The sequence below is a fragment of the Phyllobates terribilis genome, unplaced genomic scaffold, assembly GCF_046119375.1.
Source record: "Phyllobates terribilis strain yellow unplaced genomic scaffold, ASM4611937v1 Scaffold_472__1_contigs__length_1415193, whole genome shotgun sequence".
Taxonomy (NCBI): domain Eukaryota; kingdom Metazoa; phylum Chordata; class Amphibia; order Anura; family Dendrobatidae; genus Phyllobates; species Phyllobates terribilis.
In genome coordinates this window covers 43109-70169 of record NW_027363232.1, presented here as the reverse complement: position 1 = coordinate 70169, position 27061 = coordinate 43109, and the positions used below count along the sequence as shown (strand labels likewise).

Below are 27061 nucleotides of genomic sequence, written 5' to 3'. Positions count from 1 at the left end.
GCGGTGACTTCAATTGTATCTGGTCTGATGAAAATAGGACATCAGGTACTAGAAGGAAAGACAAAACTGAGATGCAGTTAAAAAATCTAATCGACGATACTTGCCTGAATGATGTCTGGAGAGTAAAGAATACCTCTGAACCAGGATACACTTGGGAGAAAAATCTTCTAAAATCAAGAATTGACTTTGTTCTGACATCACAGAGTTTTAAAGTGAATAAAGTGGATCTAACAGGTAACATCTTTTCTGACCACAAAACGTTAATTACTCACTTGGAATTGCCCAGTCTAGAGAAAGGGCGAGGTGTCTGGAAGTTGAACACTCTGCTGCTGGAAGATGAAAGTATAAAAGAGGAATTTTTGAAATTTTATAAAAAACTACAGGGGAAAAAACATTATTACAAAAGAATTCTAGAATGGTGGGAGTATGTGAAGTCTCAAATTAGACATTTTTTTCTCTTAGCTGGCAAAAGGAAGGCCAGACAGAATCAGAAATGGTTTAAAGACCTGAATACAAAACTGCAAACAGGTTACAAACTCAGAAATGCAGGGATAGATATGGAGGATGTTATTTTACAAGTCAAAGAAGACATTAAAAAAGCAATTGAACAGAAAGGCAAAGAAATAATTTTCAACGCCAAGGTAGAACATATGGAAAAAAATGAAACATGTTCCAGGTTCTTTTTCAAAAAATCTTTAGAACGCAAAGAATTAATTAAAGAACTTGATGGTGAAACAACTAAAGATGGACTGTTGGACAAAGCGCAAACTTTTTATCAAAATCTTTTTAGCGAAAAGAAAATTGACGCTGATTTTTTACCTGATGCTCTTAATTCATTGCAGAATCACCTTGAAAAGCAAGATCAAGAGTTGTTGATTGAAGATATCTGTGAAGAAGAACTGCTAAGTGCAATCAAAAGCTTTTCTAGAGGAAAAACACCGGGTACTGACGGACTACAAATTGAATTTTATCTTACTTTTTGGGAGATTTTAAAAGACGACCTGTTTGAGATTTTTAAAGCTGTCTTTTTATGTGACAAATTGCCTGAATCTTGGAGAAGTGGTGTGGTCACCCTGCTTTTTAAAAAAGGAGATAAGACTAATCTAGAGAACTGGAGACCAATCACGTTACTCAACGTAGATTATAAAATTATGGCAAAAATCATGGTGAACAGAATGAAGAAGGTGATAGAGAAGGTCGTGCATCCTGATCAGGTATGTGGTGTGCCTGGTCGTACAATTGCAGAAAACTTGAATATTATACGGGACGCAATTTGGTATCAGCAAGAGAGGAAGCAAAAGCTAGCTCTTCTGTCCCTTGATTTCCAGAAAGCGTACGACAGAGTCTCTCATAAGTACCTGTATTCTGTGTTAAAGAAAATGAAATTCCCGGATGTTTTTATTAAGCACATTGCACTTTTATATGATGGAAGTTTTAGCAGGATTTTAATTAATGGTTTTTTATCTTCAGAAGTTGTTCTAAAGTCGGGCGTCAAACAAGGATGCCCACTTTCGCCTCTGCTCTTTATCTGCGCAATCGAGCCTCTACTGGCAATGTTGAGGAAAGATAAGATGGTGAAAGGTGTACCCATACCAGGTGGAAATGGACTAAGTACTAAGTCACTGGGGTACATGGATGACATCACGATCCTGTGCGACTCAGAACAATCGCTGAGAAGAGCAGTAAGAACTACTGATTTTTTCTGTTTAGCATCTGCCTTCAAACTGAACTTGGAGAAGAGCGAATGTCTTGGATTCGGTGATTGGTCAGATGCGCAGATTCCTCAACTTAAAATAAGAAGTGATAAGATCAAAATTTTAGGTGTTGTGTTTACAAAAAAGAATGATGGAGAAGAAAGTTGGCAGTTGGTGAAGGAGAAAATGCAAAAGAAGATAAGTTTATGGAAACTCAGAAAATTATCAATGGAAGGTAAAAACTTGATCATTAAGTCTTTGTTGTTGCCGATAATGTTGTTTTTAAGTATGGTGTACCCCCCGAATGAGAACACAGTAAAGTTTCTCCAGAGACAAATTTTTCTTTTTCTGTGGGGATCAAAAATGGAGAAGGTTCGAAGAGAGACAATGTACAAGCAGCATAAATATGGTGGAAAGAATATCCCAAATATCAAAAAATTTTTGTACCTAAAGTTCTTTAGTTTTTGCTTCAAAATGACCAATCTAAGAACTCATTGGTCTTTCTACTTAAGATATGCAGCTGGAGATATCTTTAGGAAAAGAAAGTGGATAACATTGCCCCCAAATTCTCCTGTCCTAATTACACCGCCAAAACAATATGTCTTACTAGAAAAAACAATTAGACTTTATAACTTACCTGAAGTAGATGTGGAGATGCTGTCAAATTCAAGAAGACTGGCTCTAGAGACAAAGAGAAAAGAAACGATGACAGCAGTGGCAAACTTTACATACACTAAAAGTGGAAGAATTTGGAGAATGACTTATGCACCTTATCTAACAAATGAATATAAAGACTTGGCATGGGCAATAGTGCAAGAATGTGTTCCTGTTAGATTTTTTCAACACAGAAGGGGATTGTGCAATACTGCAAGATGCCCTAGAACAGGCTGTGTTAGAGAGGAAACAGTTTTACACACCTTTTGGAACTGTTTTTATGCCCAAAATGTCTGGAAAGAAGTTGGAAGTCTCTTAAAGTTTGTTACTGGTCTTAAGTTTTTAAATCACGAAGTAGTTTTATATGGAAATTTTACATGTCAATCAAAAGAAAAAGAAAGAGTCATTTGGATAATGATAAATGGAATAAAGAATGCGCTATGGAAAGTCCGAAACATATTGCTTTTTAAAAGAGATTTTATAAGTGAAAGTGAATGCATAAAATTAGCACTAAGTGAAATATATATTTATTACCTGTTAGATCTGAAGAGAATTGGGAAAAAAAGAGCCAAGAGTCTATGGAACTTTCATCTGTGGAACCATGTAGCATGAACAGATTATAAGGCAAGAGAAATATTAGAAGAGAAATAACAACTGAAATATAAGAACAAAATGAAAAAGAAAAAAATCTGTTCTTATCAGTTTAATATCTGATACGTCCCCTATCTGGGGACCATATATTAAATGGATTTTTAGAACAGGGAGATGGAAAAAGAGCTTGCTCTGTCCACTCCACGCATTGACCTGGTATTGCAGTATCTCCAGGACCGGTGCACCCCTTCTTTAATGCAGTTTCTAAAATCAGAAAGAATTGAATTCAATGTTTTTTGTTCATTTTGCTTGTTTGTCGGATTTGGGGATGGACTCTTTGGCTTTGCTTTTCTTCTCCTCATTGGATTTTTCATGTTCAAAGTTGCAGAAGCCAGATTACAAGCTCATTTTGGTTCAACTTCAGCAACTGTGCATTGCATTGCCATGTAATGTGATGCAATGCTATCTTTCTAGCTCTCCCTTTTTACTTCCTTTTGGATAAACAGACATATTAGGCAAGCATTTTGGAGCTTTCACCTAAATAACTACAGGTGGTGAGATAAGCTGCACAATATAATTGACCTTTCAGTATATTGTTGCACACACACCATCTATTTAGCAAATGCCCTTGTTATCAACAGCAGCCTTTTAAACTCACCTGAGCTAACAGGTATGTGCGCTGGTTACTCTGCTGCGCTTAAAATTTCTTTTTTGGTTTGCTACAATGCCTTTTCTGAAACGTTGTCTCCTTCTGCTGGAACACTGACTTCTTTCATTTAATGCCTGCAGACTATAAAAGAGAACCCAACCCAAAAAGTTTGGTTGATTAGTCTGTGGCATTCTGTTAAACTGTTGCTTATGGCGGTCTCTGTGAGCTTCTCAGCGACATTCAGCCAGCCAGGTATCCTGCCTGCAGTAGATGGAATGTGGCAATGGAACGCTGGCTGCGCGTGTCATAATAGGCTCTGAGCCTTTATATACCTGTGCACAGCAGCAGCCACCTTCAGTCTGCTGCTGGACAGCCAGCAGCAGCAGCAGCAGGAGAGGTATGTAATCAGGAGCCCTCCTGGTAAGGGTAGACAGCTGCTCGTTCCACCCCACCCCCCGCCTTAATTGGTTCTCCTCCCTTCCAACGGTGTTGAGGCGGGTGGGAACAGCAGGGGGTGAAGGTGCTGTGTTTAAAGAGGTGGAGTTATGCAGATCTAAAACGCGTGGATTGCAGCAGCAGCAAGCCGAAAAGTGCAGGCATGTAAGGGATCTAGAGGTTGACAACATGTCTTCTTAACGGGAGTCCAGGAGCTCATCTCCACAAATGGACTTTTCAGGATCCTTGGGTGGCTCCGTAGTTTGAAACCAATTCTGGTTATCGCTTCTCGGCCTTTTGGCTAAGATCAAGTGTAGTATCTGTTCTTATCAGTTTAATATCTGATACGTCCCCTATCTGGGGACCATATATTAAATGGATTTTTAGAACAGGGAGATGGAAAAAGAGCTTGCTCTGTCCACTCCACGCATTGACCTGGTATTGCAGTATCTCCAGGACCGGTGCACCCCTTCTTTAATGCAGTTTCTAAAATCAGAAAGAATTGAATTCAATGTTTTTTGTTCATTTTGCTTGTTTGTCGGATTTGGGGATGGACTCTTTGGCTTTGCTTTTCTTCTCCTCATTGGATTTTTCATGTTCAAAGTTGCAGAAGCCAGATTACAAGCTCATTTTGGTTCAACTTCAGCAACTGTGCATTGCATTGCCATGTAATGTGATGCAATGCTATCTTTCTAGCTCTCCCTTTTTACTTCCTTTTGGATAAACAGACATATTAGGCAAGCATTTTGGAGCTTTCACCTAAATAACTACAGGTGGTGAGATAAGCTGCACAATATAATTGACCTTTCAGTATATTGTTGCACACACACCATCTATTTAGCAAATGCCCTTGTTATCAACAGCAGCCTTTTAAACTCACCTGAGCTAACAGGTATGTGCGCTGGTTACTCTGCTGCGCTTAAAATTTCTTTTTTGGTTTGCTACAATGCCTTTTCTGAAACGTTGTCTCCTTCTGCTGGAACACTGACTTCTTTCATTTAATGCCTGCAGACTATAAAAGAGAACCCAACCCAAAAAGTTTGGTTGATTAGTCTGTGGCATTCTGTTAAACTGTTGCTTATGGCGGTCTCTGTGAGCTTCTCAGCGACATTCAGCCAGCCAGGTATCCTGCCTGCAGTAGATGGAATGTGGCAATGGAACGCTGGCTGCGCGTGTCATAATAGGCTCTGAGCCTTTATATACCTGTGCACAGCAGCAGCCACCTTCAGTCTGCTGCTGGACAGCCAGCAGCAGCAGCAGCAGGAGAGGTATGTAATCAGGAGCCCTCCTGCTAAGGGTAGACAGCTGCTCGTTCCACCCCACCCCCCGCCTTAATTGGTTCTCCTCCCTTCCAACGGTGTTGAGGCGGGTGGGAACAGCAGGGGGTGAAGGTGCTGTGTTTAAAGAGGTGGAGTTATGCAGATCTAAAACGCGTGGATTGCAGCAGCAGCAAGCCGAAAAGTGCAGGCATGTAAGGGATCTAGAGGTTGACAACATGTCTTCTTAACGGGAGTCCAGGAGCTCATCTCCACAAATGGACTTTTCAGGATCCTTGGGTGGCTCCGTAGTTTGAAACCAATTCTGGTTATCGCTTCTCGGCCTTTTGGCTAAGATCAAGTGTAGTATCTTTCGAAAAGGCGGTTTTGGATGTTGGCCGCCCTAGTAGATTGATACATTATGCACACTGGGGTTTAGGCGCTTGTTAGTACGCCAGGTGACTAATATAGTCATCTGGTGGAAAGCATGGCCCCCCAGGATCGACGCCATTGGGCCGGGGAAGATCGAAAGCCCGAAGTGTGAAGTGCCCCAGGAGTGGTGACCCTGGGGTGCCTTAACTCACTGGGATTGGGAACCCCACTTGAGTTTATGGCACATTTGCACAAGCACTTCAAATTTTCTTTCTTCGCACACACCCTTATTCCGGGCCTTCTGGCCTTAGGATGGGGAATTTTTCAATTCCCGGTCGAAGGTCCGGGCAGTATTATACTGTGAAACCTTCACTATTTATTTAATTTTTTTGTCACTGTGTGTCCACTTATTCACGTGTGTCCACGTCCTTACTAGGATTTTGTCGGGATGCGGTTCCCTAACGGGTTCCTCTCTTGGCAGGTCTAGGGGGGGAGTGTGTGGCCATCAGGTTCCGCTCCCCCCTGAACCCCCCTGGCTCTCCTCTTTCGGGAGGAGAGCGATGTTGGCTCCCCTCTTCCGGGAGGGGAGCACAGTCTTTTGGCTCCCAGTGCCTTGCTCGGGTGAGAACTCGGGCAGGTATTGGGGGTAAGATTGGGTCGCCTCTGGTTTCGGCTGGAGGTGGCTATTTGTCCCTGTTCCTCGCTGTGGCCTTCTGGCTCGGAGGAACGGGGAATGGTTTGGGGGACCCTTCTCCTTTTGGAGAGGGTTTCAAGAAGACCAGCATCCTAGTGCACTTTTTTTGTGGCACTTGTCACTTTTTTAAGCGCACTCGGGTTTTGTACACGAATTCGGGCTTTTGATAAAAAAAAAAAAAATCTGTTCTTATCAGTTTAATATCTGATACGTCCCCTATCTGGGGACCATATATTAAATGGATTTTTAGAACAGGGAGATGGAAAAAGAGCTTGCTCTGTCCACTCCACGCATTGACCTAGTATTGCAGTATCTCCAGGACCGGTGCACCCCTTCTTTAATGCAGTTTCTAAAATCAGAAAGAATTGAATTCAATGTTTTTTGTTCATTTTGCTTGTTTGTCGGATTTGGGGATGGACTCTTTGGCTTTGCTTTTCTTCTCCTCATTGGATTTTTCATGTTCAAAGTTGCAGAAGCCAGATTACAAGCTCATTTTGGTTCAACTTCAGCAACTGTGCATTGCATTGCCATGTAATGTGATGCAATGCTATCTTTCTAGCTCTCCCTTTTTACTTCCTTTTGGATAAACAGACATATTAGGCAAGCATTTTGGAGCTTTCACCTAAATAACTACAGGTGGTGAGATAAGCTGCACAATATAATTGACCTTTCAGTATATTGTTGCACACACACCATCTATTTAGCAAATGCCCTTGTTATCAACAGCAGCCTTTTAAACTCACCTGAGCTAACAGGTATGTGCGCTGGTTACTCTGCTGCGCTTAAAATTTCTTTTTTGGTTTGCTACAATGCCTTTTCTGAAACGTTGTCTCCTTCTGCTGGAACACTGACTTCTTTCATTTAATGCCTGCAGACTATAAAAGAGAACCCAACCCAAAAAGTTTGGTTGATTAGTCTGTGGCATTCTGTTAAACTGTTGCTTATGGCGGTCTCTGTGAGCTTCTCAGCGACATTCAGCCAGCCAGGTATCCTGCCTGCAGTAGATGGAATGTGGCAATGGAACGCTGGCTGCGCGTGTCATAATAGGCTCTGAGCCTTTATATACCTGTGCACAGCAGCAGCCACCTTCAGTCTGCTGCTGGACAGCCAGCAGCAGCAGCAGCAGGAGAGGTATGTAATCAGGAGCCCTCCTGCTAAGGGTAGACAGCTGCTCGTTCCACCCCACCCCCCGCCTTAATTGGTTCTCCTCCCTTCCAACGGTGTTGAGGCGGGTGGGAACAGCAGGGGGTGAAGGTGCTGTGTTTAAAGAGGTGGAGTTATGCAGATCTAAAACGCGTGGATTGCAGCAGCAGCAAGCCGAAAAGTGCAGGCATGTAAGGGATCTAGAGGTTGACAACATGTCTTCTTAACGGGAGTCCAGGAGCTCATCTCCACAAATGGACTTTTCAGGATCCTTGGGTGGCTCCGTAGTTTGAAACCAATTCTGGTTATCGCTTCTCGGCCTTTTGGCTAGGATCAGGTGCAGTGATCTAACGGTTGCTGCCTTGGTCTCGGCTAGGAGGTGCCTGGGGTACCCGACTTGTTGGCCTTGGGGGATCGCTCTCTCTTAACTGAGGGAGCTTCACCCCCTTGCAGCTATTGGCAGGTCGGCTTAGTCCCCGGACAACGGGGAGCGATCGCGTCTTGTCTTCGGGGCGACCCGAGGAAATAAGGGCGTTTTCCTTTGCTGAGCTTTATCGCTTAGTGGGCTGTGTAAGTTCTTGGGGTACCCCTCCCTCGGTCTTGGGTTTGTTCCTGCTTTTGTGGGATTCATTCCCTTGTTACTATTGGGGGAGGGCTTAGTCCCTGAGGGCCGAAAATGCCTTTTTCTTTTGGATTTGCGGTGGGGGAGACTCCACTGCGACAGTCCATTAGAATCATGGTGGATGAATGCCAGCGCCATGAGAAGAATCTGCAGTACATCGTGCATGAGATTCTTTTTGGGTTCTTCCACCTGGAGCGAGATAAGATCCTGTGTCTTTACGATCAGGAATTCCGTGGGCGATATACCATTTCCTTTATGGCTAAATCATGCTGTGATAATATCCATGCAGCACTGATGGTTGCGGACAAGGACGATGAGAGACTGAACGGGCTAAGCTTTGACTTCCTGTACGGTGAAGAAGAAGTACCCTTGGTGATCTTCATGTACAGCCCATTCGTCTCTGAGGGCGATATCGAAACCTTTTTGAAGCGTTACTGCAAGTCAGTGCGCTTCTCACATGATATCCTCAACTCCCAGCGCTTCTGGAATGGGAAGAGGAAATACCTGGTGAAGTTCCATCCAGATCAGAGCGGCATTGGTGGTCTTCACCACCCGCCTGCTAATTTTGCCATTGGTAATGTCAGGGGATTCCTACGCTACCCAGGAATGCCCCTTCAATGCCGGAATTGTCATGAATATGGGCATACACGAGAAAATTGTACAAGGGCTCATGTAGTCTTTTGCAACAAGTGCGGTAAGAGTGGGCACACCTCCGCTACGTGTGACTCTGAGATCGTATGTAACCTATGTGGGAAGGCAGGTCACGCCTTCAGGAATTGTCCGAGCAAAAAGTCAAAAACATATGACATGTTTAAGTCAGGTCAACTGACTATCCAAGAATACTTCGGAGGGAGTATTACTACACCTGCCCCTGGACCTGGGTTGGCGCACGCTGACGGGTCCGGACCAAATCCTTCAACGGCTCCGCCAGAGGGCCCGCTGGTAGTTCCACAGAAGGACGGTCGTAGGGGTTCCATAAGATTAACCGAGGGTTCTCTCTCTGTGGAATTGATCGATGTTCTGGCTCTAGATGTTGCCGTATCTCAGAGTCAAGAGGAAGGGTCCTCATCCAGCATGAATGCACCACCGGCATTATGTGGAACTGAGGAGACCTCTAGTACCCCGATTAAGCAAGCACCCAGATTCGCCACACCATCATCGGTGATCTTGGGTAAGGGCAAAAAGGGTACGCTCCTTAATCGATCAACCAGTGTGTCGGAAAGAGAGACCTCTAGGGCGCGAAGTAAAAAGGACCCGGCTAAGACCCAGTCGAGCCCTGGTCCTCGAACCAGAAGTCGCAGTAGTTCCGTGACCAGACCAGAGGACAAGACGACCCAGAGGGATGACACCCGTTCCATAGACCAGACCGCCATGAGGACTGCAGATGCACAGGACTTGGAAAAGATGGACAGCTCCCAGCCTCTGAAAAGGCAACGGGAGGACGTAAAGCAACCTGATATCCAAAGAAAACACGGATGTCGAGGTCCAGATGAGGAGCCAAAAGTGGATGATGCTTTTTTGCCTGCTTCAGATCCCGGTAATATTAAACAAATCCTGACCCCTGGAGATGCGGAGGAGGAGGTGCCGTGTATTGACTTCTTCCCATCTTCAGATCCTGATTCTTCTTAATGTCTGTTCCTCTTAAAATCTCCTCACTAAATGTGAGGTCCCTAAAGAGCCCTACACGTAGGGCTGCTTTATTTTCTTATTTAGAGACATTGGACTTTGATTTCTGCTTTCTACAAGAATGTGGTATACAGAGTAATTTAAATTATAAGGACTTAAAAGAAGACTGGAAACTGGGCGCTTCTGTGTGGTCCGGTGCTAATGACTGTCGTGCTGCCGGAGTTGGACTACTTTGCCGTGGACATTCTACCATCATTCAATCTGTGACTGAAATTATACCTGGCAGAGCTATTTTAATACATCTTGTTTTTAATGGACTTTCTTTACGTTTATTAAATGTGTACGCTCCTCCTGGGAAGCAGGAAAGGGCGGATTTACTTGAAATATTGCCATTATTTTGTGTTGGGTCAACCCCCCTGCTAGTGGGAGGAGATTTTAATTGTTTACGTGATGGGGAATCCCGGCAGGGTGGGGATGTGAATCGTAAAGACCGTACCTCCTATTTGTTGAAAAGTTTAATTGATGATTTTAGATTACAGGACTGCTGGAAGGAACTCTTGCCGGCGGATCCAGGTGTTACATGGTCCAATGGAAGAGTTTCTTCTAGAATTGATTTCATATTTGCTTCTACTGCCTTTAAACCTTGTAAATGTTTTCTTTTATCTAATTTATTCTCTGATCATAAAGTTTTATCTGTGTTTTTAGAGTTAGCAGGGGAACAAAATACCTCAAGAGGCCCATGGAGATTAAATACAACTCTCCTAGAGGATATTGATATTCAAAAGAGGTTTGTGCAGGCCTACCAGTGCTGGCAATCAAAGAGAGACCCCCGCGCCTCGATGCTGGATTGGTGGGAGAGCATTAAACCTAAGATTAAATTATTTTTTATTAAGGCAGGGAAAATGAAAGCAAAAAAGAAAAAGCAGTGGTTTTATGTTTTTAATATGAGATTACAAGTACTCTTTAAACTAAAAGAAGTTGGTATTGATGTGGATGATGATATTGCAAATCTTAAGTCTGAAATAAAAAATGCTCTTAATGAAAAAGGAAAACAAATAATTTTTAACTCCCATGTACAGCACCTGGAGGAAGGAGAGAAATGCTCCCGATTCTTCTTCAAAAAGGTAATGGGGAGGAGGGACGCAATCCTAAATCTTGAAGGTGAAAATGATATTAAGGGTATGTTAGGAAAAGCTTTTAATTTTTATCAACTTCTTTTTAACACTAAAGTTATAGATCCATCCTTTTTAGAGTATGCTATTAATTCCCTTGATTTTAAGTTAGATATTTTAGACCAGGGTGTTTTATCTAGGGATCTCACCAGTGAGGAACTTTTACAGATTTTTAAAAGTTTCTCCAGTGGGAAAGCCCCTGGGGAAGACGGTCTACCGATTGAGTTTTATCTGACTTTTTGGGGAATTTTAAAGAACGATATGTTTTTATTGTTTAAAGAAGCTTTTAATACTAATAAATTACCCCCATCTTGGAGGAGAGGTCTGGTATCTTTAATATATAAAAAAGGGGATAGGAGCCAACTTAAAAACTGGCGGCCTATTACGCTTTTAAACCTTGATTATAAAATTTTAGCTAAACTTATTGCAGTCCGTTTAAAACCCTTTATAGCCAAATTAATTCACCCTAACCAGGTATGTGGTGTTCCCGGAAGAACCATAGCTGAGTCCCTCAACATAATTAGGGATACCATATGGTATTCAAAAGAGAGAAGTCAAAACCTTGCTATTTTATCCTTAGACTTTGAAAAAGCTTTTGACAGGGTATCGCATGAATTTCTTTTTATGGTTCTTAAAAAAATGGCATTTCCAGAGAAAATTTTAACCCGCATTATGCTTTTATATCATTCTTGTTTTAGTCAAATTTCTGTAAATGGGTTTTTAACGAAGGGGGTTCCTCTATTATCAGGGGTGAAACAAGGGTGCCCTCTCTCACCACTGCTCTTTATCTGTGTTATGGAACCACTATTAACCATACTGAGAAAAGATAAAGTAATTAAAGGGGTACCTATTCCCGGGAGTAGGGGTATGCAACTTAAAGCCCTAAGTTACATGGATGATGTTACCATACTATGTCCAGATTCCACATCTCTGAGGAGGGTATTGAGAAACACACAATTTTTCTGTGAAGCCTCAGGTTTTAAATTAAATATAGATAAATGTGACTGTTTTAATGTGGGGGGATGGGACTCCTCTTTGACCCCTGGGATAGTGATACAGAAAAATCACATAAAAATTTTAGGAATTATTTTTAACCAAGCCAATGAGGGGGACCCTAACTGGGACTCTGCAATGGATAAAATAGAAATAAAGATCTCATTGTGGAATTTAAGGAACCTTAGTATGGAAGGTAAAATTTTAATTATTAAAGCCGTTTTAATTCCCATTATGTTGTATGTTGCAATGGTGTTTCCCCCTTCCAATTTACAAATCAAGAAAGTAACAAGAATTGTTTTTATGTTTTTATGGGGTTCAAAAATGGAAAAGTTAAAAAGAGATCTGATGTACAAATGTAAATCTAATGGAGGTAAAGATGTACCCAATTTTTTTACCTTTTTCCATATAAAGTATTTCTGCTTTTGTTTTAAGGTTTTTAAATCTGATGGCATTTTTAGTTATTTTTTAAAATATGCAGCAGGAATGATTTTTAAAAGGTGGTTTAGCCTACCTTTAAGTTCTCCTGTGCTCCTGTGCCCACCTAAACAGTATGTGATACTTGAGAAAACGGTCAGACTTTTAGGTCTCCAGGAATTGGTTCAACAGACTGTATAAAAATTGCTTTAAGTGAAATGTATATTTACTATCTCAGAGATAAAAAACTGTATGGAGCAAAAGAAGCGGCTTCTATGTGGTGTGTACAATTATGGAACACAATTAGTGGTAATTAAATAAACCCAAGTACATCTGTAATTATGATTTTCTTAATTGTTACAATGGTTTTATGATGGTAAATTGTGTTTTATACAAAAAACTTGAATTGATTATTATCATGTTTTATCATTTTATTGTAATGTTATAAATGTTCTTTTTTAAAACCTTTGTAAATATACTTTTGAATCAATAAAATTGCGTTGAAACCTTATCTGTTCTTATCAGTTTAATATCTGATACGTCCCCTATCTGGGGACCATATATTAAATGGATTTTTAGAACAGGGAGATGGAAAAAGAGCTTGCTCTGTCCACTCCACGCATTGACCTGGTATTGCAGTATCTCCAGGACCGGTGCACCCCTTCTTTAATGCAGTTTCTAAAATCAGAAAGAATTGAATTCAATGTTTTTTGTTCATTTTGCTTGTTTGTCGGATTTGGGGATGGACTCTTTGGCTTTGCTTTTCTTCTCCTCATTGGATTTTTCATGTTCAAAGTTGCAGAAGCCAGATTACAAGCTCATTTTGGTTCAACTTCAGCAACTGTGCATTGCATTGCCATGTAATGTGATGCAATGCTATCTTTCTAGCTCTCCCTTTTTACTTCCTTTTGGATAAACAGACATATTAGGCAAGCATTTTGGAGCTTTCACCTAAATAACTACAGGTGGTGAGATAAGCTGCACAATATAATTGACCTTTCAGTATATTGTTGCACACACACCATCTATTTAGCAAATGCCCTTGTTATCAACAGCAGCCTTTTAAACTCACCTGAGCTAACAGGTATGTGCGCTGGTTACTCTGCTGCGCTTAAAATTTCTTTTTTGGTTTGCTACAATGCCTTTTCTGAAACGTTGTCTCCTTCTGCTGGAACACTGACTTCTTTCATTTAATGCCTGCAGACTATAAAAGAGAACCCAACCCAAAAAGTTTGGTTGATTAGTCTGTGGCATTCTGTTAAACTGTTGCTTATGGCGGTCTCTGTGAGCTTCTCAGCGACATTCAGCCAGCCAGGTATCCTGCCTGCAGTAGATGGAATGTGGCAATGGAACGCTGGCTGCGCGTGTCATAATAGGCTCTGAGCCTTTATATACCTGTGCACAGCAGCAGCCACCTTCAGTCTGCTGCTGGACAGCCAGCAGCAGCAGCAGCAGCAGGAGAGGTATGTAATCAGGAGCCCTCCTGCTAAGGGTAGACAGCTGCTCGTTCCACCCCACCCCCCGCCTTAATTGGTTCTCCTCCCTTCCAACGGTGTTGAGGCGGGTGGGAACAGCAGGGGGTGAAGGTGCTGTGTTTAAAGAGGTGGAGTTATGCAGATCTAAAACGCGTGGATTGCAGCAGCAAGCCGAAAAGTGCAGGCATGTAAGGGATCTAGAGGTTGACAACATGTCTTCTTAACGGGAGTCCAGGAGCTCATCTCCACAAATGGACTTTTCAGGATCCTTGGGTGGCTCCGTAGTTTGAAACCAATTCTGGTTATCGCTTCTCGGCCTTTTGGCTAAGATCAAGTGTAGTATCTGTTCTTATCAGTTTAATATCTGATACGTCCCCTATCTGGGGACCATATATTAAATGGATTTTTAGAACAGGGAGATGGAAAAAGAGCTTGCTCTGTCCACTCCACGCATTGACCTGGTATTGCAGTATCTCCAGGACCGGTGCACCCCTTCTTTAATGCAGTTTCTAAAATCAGAAAGAATTGAATTCAATGTTTTTTGTTCATTTTGCTTGTTTGTCGGATTTGGGGATGGACTCTTTGGCTTTGCTTTTCTTCTCCTCATTGGATTTTTCATGTTCAAAGTTGCAGAAGCCAGATTACAAGCTCATTTTGGTTCAACTTCAGCAACTGTGCATTGCATTGCCATGTAATGTGATGCAATGCTATCTTTCTAGCTCTCCCTTTTTACTTCCTTTTGGATAAACAGACATATTAGGCAAGCATTTTGGAGCTTTCACCTAAATAACTACAGGTGGTGAGATAAGCTGCACAATATAATTGACCTTTCAGTATATTGTTGCACACACACCATCTATTTAGCAAATGCCCTTGTTATCAACAGCAGCCTTTTAAACTCACCTGAGCTAACAGGTATGTGCGCTGGTTACTCTGCTGCGCTTAAAATTTCTTTTTTGGTTTGCTACAATGCCTTTTCTGAAACATTGTCTCCTTCTGCTGGAACACTGACTTCTTTCATTTAATGCCTGCAGACTATAAAAGAGAACCCAACCCAAAAAGTTTGGTTGATTAGTCTGTGGCATTCTGTTAAACTGTTGCTTATGGCGGTCTCTGTGAGCTTCTCAGCGACATTCAGCCAGCCAGGTATCCTGCCTGCAGTAGATGGAATGTGGCAATGGAACGCTGGCTGCGCGTGTCATAATAGGCTCTGAGCCTTTATATACCTGTGCACAGCAGCAGCCACCTTCAGTCTGCTGCTGGACAGCCAGCAGCAGCAGCAGCAGGAGAGGTATGTAATCAGGAGCCCTCCTGCTAAGGGTAGACAGCTGCTCGTTCCACCCCACCCCCCGCCTTAATTGGTTCTCCTCCCTTCCAACGGTGTTGAGGCGGGTGGGAACAGCAGGGGGTGAAGGTGCTGTGTTTAAAGAGGTGGAGTTATGCAGATCTAAAACGCGTGGATTGCAGCAGCAGCAAGCCGAAAAGTGCAGGCATGTAAGGGATCTAGAGGTTGACAACATGTCTTCTTAACGGGAGTCCAGGAGCTCATCTCCACAAATGGACTTTTCAGGATCCTTGGGTGGCTCCGTAGTTTGAAACCAATTCTGGTTATCGCTTCTCGGCCTTTTGGCTAAGATCAAGTGTAGTATCTGTTCTTATCAGTTTAATATCTGATACGTCCCCTATCTGGGGACCATATATTAAATGGATTTTTAGAACAGGGAGATGGAAAAAGAGCTTGCTCTGTCCACTCCACGCATTGACCTGGTATTGCAGTATCTCCAGGACCGGTGCACCCCTTCTTTAATGCAGTTTCTAAAATCAGAAAGAATTGAATTCAATGTTTTTTGTTCATTTTGCTTGTTTGTCGGATTTGGGGATGGACTCTTTGGCTTTGCTTTTCTTCTCCTCATTGGATTTTTCATGTTCAAAGTTGCAGAAGCCAGATTACAAGCTCATTTTGGTTCAACTTCAGCAACTGTGCATTGCATTGCCATGTAATGTGATGCAATGCTATCTTTCTAGCTCTCCCTTTTTACTTCCTTTTGGATAAACAGACATATTAGGCAAGCATTTTGGAGCTTTCACCTAAATAACTACAGGTGGTGAGATAAGCTGCACAATATAATTGACCTTTCAGTATATTGTTGCACACACACCATCTATTTAGCAAATGCCCTTGTTATCAACAGCAGCCTTTTAAACTCACCTGAGCTAACAGGTATGTGCGCTGGTTACTCTGCTGCGCTTAAAATTTCTTTTTTGGTTTGCTACAATGCCTTTTCTGAAACGTTGTCTCCTTCTGCTGGAACACTGACTTCTTTCATTTAATGCCTGCAGACTATAAAAGAGAACCCAACCCAAAAAGTTTGGTTGATTAGTCTGTGGCATTCTGTTAAACTGTTGCTTATGGCGGTCTCTGTGAGCTTCTCAGCGACATTCAGCCAGCCAGGTATCCTGCCTGCAGTAGATGGAATGTGGCAATGGAACGCTGGCTGCGCGTGTCATAATAGGCTCTGAGCCTTTATATACCTGTGCACAGCAGCAGCCACCTTCAGTCTGCTGCTGGACAGCCAGCAGCAGCAGCAGCAGCAGGAGAGGTATGTAATCAGGAGCCCTCCTGCTAAGGGTAGACAGCTGCTCGTTCCACCCCACCCCCCGCCTTAATTGGTTCTCCTCCCTTCCAACGGTGTTGAGGCGGGTGGGAACAGCAGGGGGTGAAGGTGCTGTGTTTAAAGAGGTGGAGTTATGCAGATCTAAAACGCGTGGATTGCAGCAGCAAGCCGAAAAGTGCAGGCATGTAAGGGATCTAGAGGTTGACAACATGTCTTCTTAACGGGAGTCCAGGAGCTCATCTCCACAAATGGACTTTTCAGGATCCTTGGGTGGCTCCGTAGTTTGAAACCAATTCTGGTTATCGCTTCTCGGCCTTTTGGCTAAGATCAAGTGTAGTATCTGTTCTTATCAGTTTAATATCTGATACGTCCCCTATCTGGGGACCATATATTAAATGGATTTTTAGAACAGGGAGATGGAAAAAGAGCTTGCTCTGTCCACTCCACGCATTGACCTGGTATTGCAGTATCTCCAGGACCGGTGCACCCCTTCTTTAATGCAGTTTCTAAAATCAGAAAGAATTGAATTCAATGTTTTTTGTTCATTTTGCTTGTTTGTCGGATTTGGGGATGGACTCTTTGGCTTTGCTTTTCTTCTCCTCATTGGATTTTTCATGTTCAAAGTTGCAGAAGCCAGATTACAAGCTCATTTTGGTTCAACTTCAGCAACTGTGCATTGCATTGCCATGTAATGTGATGCAATGCTATCTTTCTAGCTCTCCCTTTTTACTTCCTTTTGGATAAACAGACATATTAGGCAAGCATTTTGGAGCTTTCACCTAAATAACTACAGGTGGTGAGATAAGCTGCACAATATAATTGACCTTTCAGTATATTGTTGCACACACACCATCTATTTAGCAAATGCCCTTGTTATCAACAGCAGCCTTTTAAACTCACCTGAGCTAACAGGTATGTGCGCTGGTTACTCTGCTGCGCTTAAAATTTCTTTTTTGGTTTGCTACAATGCCTTTTCTGAAACATTGTCTCCTTCTGCTGGAACACTGACTTCTTTCATTTAATGCCTGCAGACTATAAAAGAGAACCCAACCCAAAAAGTTTGGTTGATTAGTCTGTGGCATTCTGTTAAACTGTTGCTTATGGCGGTCTCTGTGAGCTTCTCAGCGACATTCAGCCAGCCAGGTATCCTGCCTGCAGTAGATGGAATGTGGCAATGGAACGCTGGCTGCGCGTGTCATAATAGGCTCTGAGCCTTTATATACCTGTGCACAGCAGCAGCCACCTTCAGTCTGCTGCTGGACAGCCAGCAGCAGCAGCAGCAGGAGAGGTATGTAATCAGGAGCCCTCCTGCTAAGGGTAGACAGCTGCTCGTTCCACCCCACCCCCCGCCTTAATTGGTTCTCCTCCCTTCCAACGGTGTTGAGGCGGGTGGGAACAGCAGGGGGTGAAGGTGCTGTGTTTAAAAAGGTGGAGTTATGCAGATCTAAAACGCGTGGATTGCAGCAGCAGCAAGCCGAAAAGTGCAGGCATGTAAGGGATCTAGAGGTTGACAACATGTCTTCTTAACGGGAGTCCAGGAGCTCATCTCCACAAATGGACTTTTCAGGATCCTTGGGTGGCTCCGTAGTTTGAAACCAATTCTGGTTATCGCTTCTCGGCCTTTTGGCTAAGATCAAGTGTAGTATCTGTTCTTATCAGTTTAATATCTGATACGTCCCCTATCTGGGGACCATATATTAAATGGATTTTTAGAACAGGGAGATGGAAAAAGAGCTTGCTCTGTCCACTCCACGCATTGACCTGGTATTGCAGTATCTCCAGGACCGGTGCACCCCTTCTTTAATGCAGTTTCTAAAATCAGAAAGAATTGAATTCAATGTTTTTTGTTCATTTTGCTTGTTTGTCGGATTTGGGGATGGACTCTTTGGCTTTGCTTTTCTTCTCCTCATTGGATTTTTCATGTTCAAAGTTGCAGAAGCCAGATTACAAGCTCATTTTGGTTCAACTTCAGCAACTGTGCATTGCATTGCCATGTAATGTGATGCAATGCTATCTTTCTAGCTCTCCCTTTTTACTTCCTTTTGGATAAACAGACATATTAGGCAAGCATTTTGGAGCTTTCACCTAAATAACTACAGGTGGTGAGATAAGCTGCACAATATAATTGACCTTTCAGTATATTGTTGCACACACACCATCTATTTAGCAAATGCCCTTGTTATCAACAGCAGCCTTTTAAACTCACCTGAGCTAACAGGTATGTGCGCTGGTTACTCTGCTGCGCTTAAAATTTCTTTTTTGGTTTGCTACAATGCCTTTTCTGAAACGTTGTCTCCTTCTGCTGGAACACTGACTTCTTTCATTTAATGCCTGCAGACTATAAAAGAGAACCCAACCCAAAAAGTTTGGTTGATTAGTCTGTGGCATTCTGTTAAACTGTTGCTTATGGCGGTCTCTGTGAGCTTCTCAGCGACATTCAGCCAGCCAGGTATCCTGCCTGCAGTAGATGGAATGTGGCAATGGAACGCTGGCTGCGCGTGTCATAATAGGCTCTGAGCCTTTATATACCTGTGCACAGCAGCAGCCACCTTCAGTCTGCTGCTGGACAGCCAGCAGCAGCAGCAGCAGGAGAGGTATGTAATCAGGAGCCCTCCTGCTAAGGGTAGACAGCTGCTCGTTCCACCCCACCCCCCGCCTTAATTGGTTCTCCTCCCTTCCAACGGTGTTGAGGCGGGTGGGAACAGCAGGGGGTGAAGGTGCTGTGTTTAAAGAGGTGGAGTTATGCAGATCTAAAACGCGTGGATTGCAGCAGCAGCAAGCCGAAAAGTGCAGGCATGTAAGGGATCTAGAGGTTGACAACATGTCTTCTTAACGGGAGTCCAGGAGCTCATCTCCACAAATGGACTTTTCAGGATCCTTGGGTGGCTCCGTAGTTTGAAACCAATTCTGGTTATCGCTTCTCGGCCTTTTGGCTAAGATCAAGTGTAGTATCTGTTCTTATCAGTTTAATATCTGATACGTCCCCTATCTGGGGACCATATATTAAATGGATTTTTAGAACAGGGAGATGGAAAAAGAGCTTGCTCTGTCCACTCCACGCATTGACCTGGTATTGCAGTATCTCCAGGACCGGTGCACCCCTTCTTTAATGCAGTTTCTAAAATCAGAAAGAATTGAATTCAATGTTTTTTGTTCATTTTGCTTGTTTGTCGGATTTGGGGATGGACTCTTTGGCTTTGCTTTTCTTCTCCTCATTGGATTTTTCATGTTCAAAGTTGCAGAAGCCAGATTACAAGCTCATTTTGGTTCAACTTCAGCAACTGTGCATTGCATTGCCATGTAATGTGATGCAATGCTATCTTTCTAGCTCTCCCTTTTTACTTCCTTTTGGATAAACAGACATATTAGGCAAGCATTTTGGAGCTTTCACCTAAATAACTACAGGTGGTGAGATAAGCTGCACAATATAATTGACCTTTCAGTATATTGTTGCACACACACCATCTATTTAACAAATGCCCTTGTTATCAACAGCAGCCTTTTAAACTCACCTGAGCTAACAGGTATGTGCGCTGGTTACTCTGCTGCGCTTAAAATTTCTTTTTTGGTTTGCTACAATGCCTTTTCTGAAACGTTGTCTCCTTCTGCTGGAACACTGACTTCTTTCATTTAATGCCTGCAGACTATAAAAGAGAACCCAACCCAAAAAGTTTGGTTGATTAGTCTGTGGCATTCTGTTAAACTGTTGCTTATGGCGGTCTCTGTGAGCTTCTCAGCGACATTCAGCCAGCCAGGTATCCTGCCTGCAGTAGATGGAATGTGGCAATGGAACGCTGGCTGCGCGTGTCATAATAGGCTCTGAGCCTTTATATACCTGTGCACAGCAGCAGCCACCTTCAGTCTGCTGCTGGACAGCCAGCAGCAGCAGCAGCAGGAGAGGTATGTAATCAGGAGCCCTCCTGCTAAGGGTAGACAGCTGCTCGTTCCACCCCACCCCCCGCCTTAATTGGTTCTCCTCCCTTCCAACGGTGTTGAGGCGGGTGGGAACAGCAGGGGGTGAAGGTGCTGTGTTTAAAGAGGTGGAGTTATGCAGATCTAAAACGCGTGGATTGCAGCAGCAGCAAGCCGAAAAGTGAAGGCATGTAAGGGATCTAGAGGTTGACAACATGTCTTCTTAACGGGAGTCCAGGAGCTCATCTCCACAAATGGACTTTTCAGGATCCTTGGGTGGCTCCGTAGTTTGAAACCAATTCTGGTTATCGCTTCTCGGCCTTTTGGCTAAGATCAAGTGTAGTATCTGTTCTTATCAGTTTAATATCTGATACGTCCCCTATCTGGGGACCATATATTAAATGGATTTTTAGAACAGGGAGATGGAAAAAGAGCTTGCTCTGTCCACTCCACGCATTGACCTGGTATTGCAGTATCTCCAGGACCGGTGCACCCCTTCTTTAATGCAGTTTCTAAAATCAGAAAGAATTGAATTCAATGTTTTTTGTTCATTTTGCTTGTTTGTCGGATTTGGGGATGGACTCTTTGGCTTTGCTTTTCTTCTCCTCATTGGATTTTTCATGTTCAAAGTTGCAGAAGCCAGATTACAAGCTCATTTTGGTTCAACTTCAGCAACTGTGCATTGCATTGCCATGTAATGTGATGCAATGCTATCTTTCTAGCTCTCCCTTTTTACTTCCTTTTGGATAAACAGACATATTAGGCAAGCATTTTGGAGCTTTCACCTAAATAACTACAGGTGGTGAGATAAGCTGCACAATATAATTGACCTTTCAGTATATTGTTGCACACACACCATCTATTTAGCAAATGCCCTTGTTATCAACAGCAGCCTTTTAAACTCACCTGAGCTAACAGGTATGTGCGCTGGTTACTCTGCTGCGCTTAAAATTTCTTTTTTGGTTTGCTACAATGCCTTTTCTGAAACGTTGTCTCCTTCTGCTGGAACACTGACTTCTTTCATTTAATGCCTGCAGACTATAAAAGAGAACCCAACCCAAAAAGTTTGGTTGATTAGTCTGTGGCATTCTGTTAAACTGTTGCTTATGGCGGTCTCTGTGAGCTTCTCAGCGACATTCAGCCAGCCAGGTATCCTGCCTGCAGTAGATGGAATGTGGCAATGGAACGCTGGCTGCGCGTGTCATAATAGGCTCTGAGCCTTTATATACCTGTGCACAGCAGCAGCCACCTTCAGTCTGCTGCTGGACAGCCAGCAGCAGCAGCAGCAGGAGAGGTATGTAATCAGGAGCCCTCCTGCTAAGGGTAGACAGCTGTTCGTTCCACCCCACCCCCCGCCTTAATTGGTTCTCCTCCCTTCCAACGGTGTTGAGGCGGGTGGGAACAGCAGGGGGTGAAGGTGCTGTGTTTAAAGAGGTGGAGTTATGCAGATCTAAAACGCGTGGATTGCAGCAGCAGCAAGCCGAAAAGTGCAGGCATGTAAGGGATCTAGAGGTTGACAACATGTCTTCTTAACGGGAGTCCAGGAGCTCATCTCCACAAATGGACTTTTCAGGATCCTTGGGTGGCTCCGTAGTTTGAAACCAATTCTGGTTATCGCTTCTCGGCCTTTTGGCTAAGATCAAGTGTAGTATCTGTTCTTATCAGTTTAATATCTGATACGTCCCCTATCTGGGGACCATATATTAAATGGATTTTTAGAACAGGGAGATGGAAAAAGAGCTTGCTCTGTCCACTCCACGCATTGACCTGGTATTGCAGTATCTCCAGGACCGGTGCACCCCTTCTTTAATGCAGTTTCTAAAATCAGAAAGAATTGAATTCAATGTTTTTTGTTCATTTTGCTTGTTTGTCGGATTTGGGGATGGACTCTTTGGCTTTGCTTTTCTTCTCCTCATTGGATTTTTCATGTTCAAAGTTGCAGAAGCCAGATTACAAGCTCATTTTGGTTCAACTTCAGCAACTGTGCATTGCATTGCCATGTAATGTGATGCAATGCTATCTTTCTAGCTCTCCCTTTTTACTTCCTTTTGGATAAACAGACATATTAGGCAAGCATTTTGGAGCTTTCACCTAAATAACTACAGGTGGTGAGATAAGCTGCACAATATAATTGACCTTTCAGTATATTGTTGCACACACACCATCTATTTAGCAAATGCCCTTGTTATCAACAGCAGCCTTTTAAACTCACCTGAGCTAACAGGTATGTGCGCTGGTTACTCTGCTGCGCTTAAAATTTCTTTTTTGGTTTGCTACAATGCCTTTTCTGAAACGTTGTCTCCTTCTGCTGGAACACTGACTTCTTTCATTTAATGCCTGCAGACTATAAAAGAGAACCCAACCCAAAAAGTTTGGTTGATTAGTCTGTGGCATTCTGTTAAACTGTTGCTTATGGCGGTCTCTGTGAGCTTCTCAGCGACATTCAGCCAGCCAGGTATCCTGCCTGCAGTAGATGGAATGTGGCAATGGAACGCTGGCTGCGCGTGTCATAATAGGCTCTGAGCCTTTATATACCTGTGCACAGCAGCAGCCACCTTCAGTCTGCTGCTGGACAGCCAGCAGCAGCAGCAGCAGGAGAGGTATGTAATCAGGAGCCCTCCTGCTAAGGGTAGACAGCTGCTCGTTCCACCCCACCCCCCGCCTTAATTGGTTCTCCTCCCTTCCAACGGTGTTGAGGCGGGTGGGAACAGCAGGGGGTGAAGGTGCTGTGTTTAAAGAGGTGGAGTTATGCAGATCTAAAACGCGTGGATTGCAGCAGCAGCAAGCCGAAAAGTGCAGGCATGTAAGGGATCTAGAGGTTGACAACATGTCTTCTTAACGGGAGTCCAGGAGCTCATCTCCACAAATGGACTTTTCAGGATCCTTGGGTGGCTCCGTAGTTTGAAACCAATTCTGGTTATCGCTTCTCAGCCTTTTGGCTAAGATCAAGTGTAGTATCTGTTCTTATCAGTTTAATATCTGATACGTCCCCTATCTGGGGACCATATATTAAATGGATTATTAGAACAGGGAGATGGAAAAAGAGCTTGCTCTGTCCACTCCACGCATTGACCTGGTATTGCAGTATCTCCAGGACCGGTGCACCCCTTCTTTAATGCAGTTTCTAAAATCAGAAAGAATTGAATTCAATGTTTTTTGTTCATTTTGCTTGTTTGTCGGATTTGGGGATGGACTCTTTGGCTTTGCTTTTCTTTTCCTCATTGGATTTTTCATGTTCAAAGTTGCAGAAGCCAGATTACAAGCTCATTTTGGTTCAACTTCAGCAACTGTGCATTGCATTGCCATGTAATGTGATGCAATGCTATCTTTCTAGCTCTCCCTTTTTACTTCCTTTTGGATAAACAGACATATTAGGCAAGCATTTTGGAGCTTTCACCTAAATAACTACAGGTGGTGAGATAAGCTGCACAATATAATTGACCTTTCAGTATATTGTTGCACACACACCATCTATTTAGCAAATGCCCTTGTTATCAACAGCAGCCTTTTAAACTCACCTGAGCTAACAGGTATGTGCGCTGGTTACTCTGCTGCGCTTAAAATTTCTTTTTTGGTTTGCTACAATGCCTTTTCTGAAACGTTGTCTCCTTCTGCTGGAACACTGACTTCTTTCATTTAATGCCTGCAGACTATAAAAGAGAACCCAACCCAAAAAGTTTGGTTGATTAGTCTGTGGCATTCTGTTAAACTGTTGCTTATGGCGGTCTCTGTGAGCTTCTCAGCGACATTCAGCCAGCCAGGTATCCTGCCTGCAGTAGATGGAATGTGGCAATGGAACGCTGGCTGCGCGTGTCATAATAGGCTCTGAGCCTTTATATACCTGTGCACAGCAGCAGCCACCTTCAGTCTGCTGCTGGACAGCCAGCAGCAGCAGCAGCAGGAGAGGTATGTAATCAGGAGCCCTCCTGCTAAGGGTAGACAGCTGCTCGTTCCACCCCACCCCCCGCCTTAATTGGTTCTCCTCCCTTCCAACGGTGTTGAGGCGGGTGGGAACAGCAGGGGGTGAAGGTGCTGTGTTTAAAGAGGTGGAGTTATGCAGATCTAAAACGCGTGGATTGCAGCAGCAGCAAGCCGAAAAGTGCAGGCATGTAAGGGATCTAGAGGTTGACAACATGTCTTCTTAACGGGAGTCCAGGAGCTCATCTCCACAAATGGACTTTTCAGGATCCTTGGGTGGCTCCGTAGTTTGAAACCAATTCTGGTTATCGCTTCTCGGCCTTTTGGCTAAGATCAAGTGTAGTATCTGTTCTTATCAGTTTAATATCTGATACGTCCCCTATCTGGGGACCATATATTAAATGGATTATTAGAACAGGGAGATGGAAAAAGAGCTTGCTCTGTCCACTCCACGCATTGACCTGGTATTGCAGTATCTCCAGGACCGGTGCACCCCTTCTTTAATGCAGTTTCTAAAATCAGAAAGAATTGAATTCAATGTTTTTTGTTCATTTTGCTTGTTTGTCGGATTTGGGGATGGACTCTTTGGCTTTGCTTTTCTTTTCCTCATTGGATTTTTCATGTTCAAAGTTGCAGAAGCCAGATTACAAGCTCATTTTGGTTCAACTTCAGCAACTGTGCATTGCATTGCCATGTAATGTGATGCAATGCTATCTTTCTAGCTCTCCCTTTTTACTTCCTTTTGGATAAACAGACATATTAGGCAAGCATTTTGGAGCTTTCACCTAAATAACTACAGGTGGTGAGATAAGCTGCACAATATAATTGACCTTTCAGTATATTGTTGCACACACACCATCTATTTAGCAAATGCCCTTGTTATCAACAGCAGCCTTTTAAACTCACCTGAGCTAACAGGTATGTGCGCTGGTTACTCTGCTGCGCTTAAAATTTCTTTTTTGGTTTGCTACAATGCCTTTTCTGAAACGTTGTCTCCTTCTGCTGGAACACTGACTTCTTTCATTTAATGCCTGCAGACTATAAAAGAGAACCCAACCCAAAAAGTTTGGTTGATTAGTCTGTGGCATTCTGTTAAACTGTTGCTTATGGCGGTCTCTGTGAGCTTCTCAGCGACATTCAGCCAGCCAGGTATCCTGCCTGCAGTAGATGGAATGTGGCAATGGAACGCTGGCTGCGCGTGTCATAATAGGCTCTGAGCCTTTATATACCTGTGCACAGCAGCAGCCACCTTCAGTCTGCTGCTGGACAGCCAGCAGCAGCAGCAGCAGGAGAGGTATGTAATCAGGAGCCCTCCTGCTAAGGGTAGACAGCTGCTCGTTCCACCCCACCCCCCGCCTTAATTGGTTCTCCTCCCTTCCAACGGTGTTGAGGCGGGTGGGAACAGCAGGGGGTGAAGGTGCTGTGTTTAAAGAGGTGGAGTTATGCAGATCTAAAACGCGTGGATTGCAGCAGCAGCAAGCCGAAAAGTGCAGGCATGTAAGGGATCTAGAGGTTGACAACATGTCTTCTTAACGGGAGTCCAGGAGCTCATCTCCACAAATGGACTTTTCAGGATCCTTGGGTGGCTCCGTAGTTTGAAACCAATTCTGGTTATCGCTTCTCGGCCTTTTGGCTAAGATCAAGTGTAGTATCTGTTCTTATCAGTTTAATATCTGATACGTCCCCTATCTGGGGACCATATATTAAATGGATTTTTAGAACAGGGAGATGGAAAAAGAGCTTGCTCTGTCCACTCCACGCATTGACCTGGTATTGCAGTATCTCCAGGACCGGTGCACCCCTTCTTTAATGCAGTTTCTAAAATCAGAAAGAATTGAATTCAATGTTTTTTGTTCATTTTGCTTGTTTGTCGGATTTGGGGATGGACTCTTTGGCTTTGCTTTTCTTCTCCTCATTGGATTTTTCATGTTCAAAGTTGCAGAAGCCAGATTACAAGCTCATTTTGGTTCAACTTCAGCAACTGTGCATTGCATTGCCATGTAATGTGATGCAATGCTATCTTTCTAGCTCTCCCTTTTTACTTCCTTTTGGATAAACAGACATATTAGGCAAGCATTTTGGAGCTTTCACCTAAATAACTACAGGTGGTGAGATAAGCTGCACAATATAATTGACCTTTCAGTATATTGTTGCACACACACCATCTATTTAGCAAATGCCCTTGTTATCAACAGCAGCCTTTTAAACTCACCTGAGCTAACAGGTATGTGCGCTGGTTACTCTGCTGCGCTTAAAATTTCTTTTTTGGTTTGCTACAATGCCTTTTCTGAAACGTTGTCTCCTTCTGCTGGAACACTGACTTCTTTCATTTAATGCCTGCAGACTATAAAAGAGAACCCAACCCAAAAAGTTTGGTTGATTAGTCTGTGGCATTCTGTTAAACTGTTGCTTATGGCGGTCTCTGTGAGCTTCTCAGCGACATTCAGCCAGCCAGGTATCCTGCCTGCAGTAGATGGAATGTGGCAATGGAACGCTGGCTGCGCGTGTCATAATAGGCTCTGAGCCTTTATATACCTGTGCACAGCAGCAGCCACCTTCAGTCTGCTGCTGGACAGCCAGCAGCAGCAGCAGCAGGAGAGGTATGTAATCAGGAGCCCTCCTGCTAAGGGTAGACAGCTGCTCGTTCCACCCCACCCCCCGCCTTAATTGGTTCTCCTCCCTTCCAACGGTGTTGAGGCGGGTGGGAACAGCAGGGGGTGAAGGTGCTGTGTTTAAAGAGGTGGAGTTATGCAGATCTAAAACGCGTGGATTGCAGCAGCAGCAAGCCGAAAAGTGCAGGCATGTAAGGGATCTAGAGGTTGA

General features: G+C 43.5%; 13 non-coding genes and 2 pseudogenes across 13 annotated transcripts; all 15 read left to right on the top strand.

Moving 5' to 3' along the window:
• Positions 1-3007: 3007 nt before the first annotated feature.
• On the top strand, positions 3008-3189 carry LOC141229430 (U2 spliceosomal RNA). The gene has a single exon (XR_012296120.1). It is a non-coding gene; the product is annotated as a U2 spliceosomal RNA (small nuclear RNA).
• Positions 3190-4304: 1115 nt separating this feature from the next.
• On the top strand, positions 4305-4495 carry LOC141229468 (U2 spliceosomal RNA). Its single transcript, XR_012296144.1, has one exon. It is a non-coding gene; the product is annotated as a U2 spliceosomal RNA (small nuclear RNA).
• A 1115-nt stretch (positions 4496-5610) lies between these two features.
• LOC141229453 (U2 spliceosomal RNA) lies at positions 5611-5702 on the top strand (annotated as a pseudogene).
• A 799-nt stretch (positions 5703-6501) lies between these two features.
• Positions 6502-6680, top strand: LOC141229441 (U2 spliceosomal RNA; annotated as a pseudogene).
• Positions 6681-12793: 6113 nt separating this feature from the next.
• Positions 12794-12982, top strand: LOC141229421 (U2 spliceosomal RNA). The gene has a single exon (XR_012296113.1). It is a non-coding gene; the product is annotated as a U2 spliceosomal RNA (small nuclear RNA).
• A 1115-nt stretch (positions 12983-14097) lies between these two features.
• On the top strand, positions 14098-14288 carry LOC141229467 (U2 spliceosomal RNA). Its single transcript, XR_012296143.1, has one exon. It is a non-coding gene; the product is annotated as a U2 spliceosomal RNA (small nuclear RNA).
• Positions 14289-15403: 1115 nt separating this feature from the next.
• Positions 15404-15594, top strand: LOC141229466 (U2 spliceosomal RNA). The gene has a single exon (XR_012296142.1). It is a non-coding gene; the product is annotated as a U2 spliceosomal RNA (small nuclear RNA).
• A 1115-nt stretch (positions 15595-16709) lies between these two features.
• Positions 16710-16900, top strand: LOC141229465 (U2 spliceosomal RNA). The gene has a single exon (XR_012296141.1). It is a non-coding gene; the product is annotated as a U2 spliceosomal RNA (small nuclear RNA).
• A 1115-nt stretch (positions 16901-18015) lies between these two features.
• Positions 18016-18206, top strand: LOC141229464 (U2 spliceosomal RNA). Its single transcript, XR_012296140.1, has one exon. It is a non-coding gene; the product is annotated as a U2 spliceosomal RNA (small nuclear RNA).
• Positions 18207-19321: 1115 nt separating this feature from the next.
• LOC141229463 (U2 spliceosomal RNA) lies at positions 19322-19512 on the top strand. The gene has a single exon (XR_012296139.1). It is a non-coding gene; the product is annotated as a U2 spliceosomal RNA (small nuclear RNA).
• A 1115-nt stretch (positions 19513-20627) lies between these two features.
• On the top strand, positions 20628-20818 carry LOC141229462 (U2 spliceosomal RNA). The gene has a single exon (XR_012296138.1). It is a non-coding gene; the product is annotated as a U2 spliceosomal RNA (small nuclear RNA).
• A 1115-nt stretch (positions 20819-21933) lies between these two features.
• Positions 21934-22124, top strand: LOC141229461 (U2 spliceosomal RNA). The gene has a single exon (XR_012296137.1). It is a non-coding gene; the product is annotated as a U2 spliceosomal RNA (small nuclear RNA).
• A 1115-nt stretch (positions 22125-23239) lies between these two features.
• Positions 23240-23430, top strand: LOC141229378 (U2 spliceosomal RNA). Its single transcript, XR_012296072.1, has one exon. It is a non-coding gene; the product is annotated as a U2 spliceosomal RNA (small nuclear RNA).
• Positions 23431-24545: 1115 nt separating this feature from the next.
• On the top strand, positions 24546-24736 carry LOC141229374 (U2 spliceosomal RNA). Its single transcript, XR_012296068.1, has one exon. It is a non-coding gene; the product is annotated as a U2 spliceosomal RNA (small nuclear RNA).
• Positions 24737-25851: 1115 nt separating this feature from the next.
• On the top strand, positions 25852-26042 carry LOC141229460 (U2 spliceosomal RNA). The gene has a single exon (XR_012296136.1). It is a non-coding gene; the product is annotated as a U2 spliceosomal RNA (small nuclear RNA).
• The last annotated feature ends 1019 nt before the right edge of the window (positions 26043-27061 follow it).